The sequence below is a fragment of the Dermacentor variabilis genome, chromosome 4, assembly GCF_050947875.1.
Source record: "Dermacentor variabilis isolate Ectoservices chromosome 4, ASM5094787v1, whole genome shotgun sequence".
Classification (NCBI taxonomy): Eukaryota; Metazoa; Arthropoda; class Arachnida; order Ixodida; family Ixodidae; genus Dermacentor; species Dermacentor variabilis.
This window is the reverse complement of record NC_134571.1, coordinates 206,499,838-206,504,600: the sequence shown is the minus strand read 5'-3', so window position 1 is coordinate 206,504,600 and position 4,763 is coordinate 206,499,838. Positions and strand designations below refer to the sequence as shown.

The 4,763-nt window shown below is 48.0% G+C and overlaps 1 non-coding gene across 1 annotated transcript; it reads right to left on the bottom strand.

The window, feature by feature from the left end:
* Nucleotides 1-510: 510 nt before the first annotated feature.
* On the bottom strand, nt 511-583 carry TRNAW-CCA (transfer RNA tryptophan (anticodon CCA)). The gene has a single exon. It is a non-coding gene; the product is annotated as a tRNA-Trp (tRNA).
* Between the last annotated feature and the right edge of the window lie 4,180 nt (nt 584-4,763).

The following is a 4,763-nucleotide window of genomic DNA, read 5'->3' as shown; positions in this document are numbered from 1 at the left end:
AGGGGGAATAAGCGGCAAAAAGTGCTCGCGACGAGTATAACGGCATTCTTCTGCGAAATACGTGCCAGGGAGCCTCTCTTATAAACTTTTTTTTTTTTTAGTCGCTTACACGTGTAGGTTTTGTCCAGTTCCGTGTTCTTGCCGAACGACATATTTGCCGTGTTCCAAATAATTTGTTGTCGCGTGCTGTTCTGTGCAGGGACAATGTAAGCTCCTTCAATGATAGACCGAGACATGATGCTCTGAAAAATTCATTTCTGAAAATTATGAATCGGCACTCGTATCCCCTTATTTATACACCGGCCCCAGTGAGTGAAATTTGAGAGTGCCTGCGTTTCTACCGAGACTACGTACGTGAGTGAAGGCATCTTTATATATATATATATATAGTCATATCATGAGAAGCCAACAAACACTGACATCAAGAACAACATCGGGGAAATTACTTGTGCTTAATAAATGAAATAAAGAAACGATAAATTAATGTAAATTAAAGTGGATGAAAAAACATGCCGCAGGCGGGAACCGAACCCACAGCCTTCGCATTTGGCGTGCGATGCTCTGCCAATTGAGCTACCGCGGCGCGGTTTCCCCATCGACTTTCTTGGGTATTTATGTGTACTAGTAGAACCCTGGGAGTGTTAGCCAGCACCACCACTCACAGACCTTGGCGGCGGTTGCCTTCACCCAAAAATATCACGTTCTCGTGACGCCTGCGGCAAAAAGGACGTTCCACATCCGCCGCCAAGATCTGTGAGTGGTGGCGCTGGCTAACACTCCCAGGGTTCTACTAGTACACATAAATACCCAAGAAAGTCGATGGGGAAACCGCGCTGCGGTAGCTCAATTGGTAGAGCATTCTTTCGTGGTAGAGCTTTCTTCTCGTTATATATATATATATATATATATATATATATATATATATATATATATATATATATATATGTGTGTGTGTGTGTGTGTGTGTGTGTGTGTGTGTGTGTGTGTGTGTGTGTGTGTGTGTGTGTGTGTGTGTGTGTAGTGTGAGCTCTCCGCATAAGTTCCGTCTTCATCTGTATGCGTGCATATCGTCACCATTGCGTGCGTCGTCTGCCTGGAAGGTTCCAAAATAAAAGAAAACGGCTGCCTCGGAAGCGTGCGAGAGGCAGGCGAGAGCTGGCCGCCGGGTACCGGTAAGACCTCGGCGAATCGGCGGGAGCTCCACCCTCGTTACCTCGTCTTACATTCTTGGCAAAGTTATTCCTCGGAATTTTGAGAACGACAGACCACAAGTAAATGTCGTGAAACAAAACACCGACAGCGCCTTTCTTTTATGTTCAATATTCTGAGACTTAGATATTAAAAGCGCCAAACAATACCAGAAACCTGAAAAAAATTGGAGGACGCTTAAGCTTCGCCTTCAAGAGTGGAACGCGACAGCGTTCCCGTCGACCCGCCAAGGGGTGTAAGACAATGGGCCACGGCGAAGCGACTACGCGCCCCGCATCGGACGCGGTGAGCGTCGAGCAACGCAGCGTTTGGCGCGACAACGAAATGTGCGCCTGAGGAAGCGACGCACGCCTGAGCCGTAGAAACAGCTCGTTTCTAAGGCAACACCGCGTTCACTAGAGGCGCTTTTGTACCGCTTTGAAGCATCGAACTCGTGGCTCAGTGGTAACGTCTCCGTCTCACACTCCGGAGACCCTGGTTCGATTCCCACCATTTGGAAGTTGCTTTTTATTTATGAAGTGCCTGCCGTGATTTATCGCTCACGGCCAACGCCGCCGACACCGACGCCGACGACACAGGCTTTTCTGCGACACGAGCTCCTTAACGCTATCGCGTTAATAATGTGATTTTCCGGGCGCAGTTGCGCACAACCTCCGTGATCGGCCCACACATTTAAGGGGCCGCGTTTCTGCCAGGAAGCTCGCCTTCCTGCATAGCGTTCGCCGCCAGCGTTTAACATGGCGGTTACGTAAGCTGCAGTTGCCGGGAAGCGAGTCGGGGATCTTGGAATGCTATCGGGGCGTTCCACTCTCAAAGGCGAAGCTTAAGCGTCCTCCTAGTTTTTTTATACTTGCGTGGTGTTTTGCTTGCTGTGCACAGCAAGCGCAGTGGTCTGTGCGAACGTCTCCCAAGCACAACGCACCCCCGGAAAGCCAGACGCTTGGCAGGATGGCTGCTTGTGGCCGTGTTACACACCGGCGGGTGTCCCGCGGGGCGAGCTTGTAGATTGCCGACGAAGAGACGAACTTATAGTGGCTATAGCAGGGATATCTACAATAAAATTTTGACTTATCTTACACTTTAACGTACCCGATTCTTGGGCAGTCCCCCAGAGTGGGTAATGTGCCAGTAGATTACAAGGATCCACATCTACATATATGCCTCCTCCTGCCGCCCGATTCATCGCAGTGGGTGCGAGCCATGACAGAGGTCGATCATCATCATCATCATCATCATCATCATCATAGTGAGCCGCCGATGCGTGACTTACTTCTAGCCACTTTCTTTCTAGCCAATTTTGTTTATCGATAGCCGTCCTGGACTTTTGCGTGCTTACAAGTAGGACATCGCGTCCCTACAAAGTCAAATTAGCGGAATTTCGTTAATTAGTAAGTTATGATTTCTTTTTGTTCAAGCAATGTTCGTCCCTTTTCGAGTAATCCAGTTCAAGGACTAAAAACTATCGATCTGCCGCATTTTCTAAACATTTTCGGCAATCTTCGCGGAAAACACCTTGCACATAAAAGGAGAATGGATTTAAGGGGGATTTGAATGGATATAGATACCGCAATATTAGTTAAGCGTGGAATATACAAAAAAAAAATCCAGCTTTAATACGATGAACGTTTATATCGCGATGGAGAAGTATAGCTTCGCGATATACGATACGGAGGTATGCAGAGCTTAATACCATTCACGATATTTAGAAAATTTTAGTATACTAGGAAATAAAAAAAAATGCAATACGTTTATACTCACTCCATTTTAAATGAGAATGGATTTGAGAATGAGAGTGAATGGCCGCGGTGGCGGTACAGGGGAGTTTCTATCGCACCCGTAAATGTGCGTCAGGTGTGCAGCCTAGTGGTCGCCGTGGCCACTCGCCAATGTGCGTCCCCGCAACCATTGTCACTCGGGGTGGTAAATCACGTCTCCCTCCCGGCTCGCGCACTGATGGCGCTGCGTGCACTGGGGGCCGTCTACGCCGTGCCGTTCGTTGCCTTGTCATGGCCGGCGCTCGAGCAGCTGCAGCGACAGCTGCAGCCCGCCTTCGTCAATGCCGCCTGCTGGTACTAAATTTTTCGCTTAATATTCGGCCAACTTGGAACACGTGTTGTTCTCACGTCACTATAGCTGACGAGTCACGAGTCAGGCTTGTACGTTGCTGGGATATTGGTTCGCACTACAGAGAGCTTAACAAGACGCGGGCACTACTGAAAGAAATCGCTTGTGTTCAGTCTTGCCCCTGTCCTTTTCTCTCTCACCTTCTTTTTTTTTTATCTTAACGTGATTTCATTGCGCGCAAGAGAGAGAGAGAAAAAAATGAACGTGAGAAAGGCAAGTGTACGTACTCGACTTTCTCACGCAAGCGAATTAGACTCACGTGAGCGTTTTTTACCCGCTCTGTCATACGGTGATATACGGTGTACCCCCATACCTGTACCTATACCGCCTAATAAGGCTAGTCATTCACGAAGAGTCGTCACAATCGAGGCTTACTAGCAAATGTGGCGGTCCCCGTAGAAGTGCGAGGGTTGGCCAACCTCCTTTGTTTCCGAATGCAGACTACGAGACCCGTGCGGGAACCCGACCGGTCTGCGGGTGCGCTATTCGGTACTCTCTCGAAAGAGGAATAGGCGCTCCACAATATACAGTTGCGGCGGACGGCGCGGCATACGCTTTCGTCAGCGCTGGACTTGTCGCCGGAGGGATGTGTATATACCACGAGGCATCCATACAGAATGGCGGCCGTATTGTGCTTCGCGGTGGGAAATATCTGTAAACGCGCACTGAGCAGAAGCTGTCGCAACTACGTTCCGCATAACTCGAGTTAATAAATGCTACGCAGCTGACAGAGCCAAGGTAATATTGTTTGCCGTCGCTTGGAGATAGATTATTTTTTGCATTGTAATAATTAGCCTTAATTAATTAATAAACTTCTGAAATATTATAATTAGATAAGAAGTGTCAACGAGAAAACTGTATAGAGCGACATCAAAAACTCCCGACACAGCTTTCCGTTGCTCAGTACGCGCTGCATAGAAGTGTTTTTCCGAGCGTGAAAGAAGCCCGCTTGTGCACGCAAAGTGCCTCGAGTGGGCAGTCGCGTGCCGCAATTTTGCGTGTATCTCCAACATTCGGTGCAACAGAAGCCACGGGCAGCTTACGTCATAGAGTTTCTCAAAAGAATAAGAAATACTCGAGTGAACTGCGTAGTGTGTACGGGAACAGCAAGCAGGGCGGGCGGTTAGTATTCGCCGATTTGCCTAAACTTCGCCCCTGTGGCTTCGAACGGCTTTGGGCCTTTGCAAATTGAAAAATTTTCAAGAAGGTATTGCGTTATAAGTACAACGATCCCCGACAAGAATGTATGTGCACAGAATCCTGCTATCAAATTGTACCTTTCGAAAAGAGGATTGCTTCAAAATAAAAGAATAAAGGAAGCGTAGTAAATAAAGCCACGAGAACGTGTGAAGATGTACGTACACGAAGCCTAGGCAACTCCGTGTACAAATCATCAAAAGGGTAGAAAGTTGGGCGAGTTGGTACGGTAA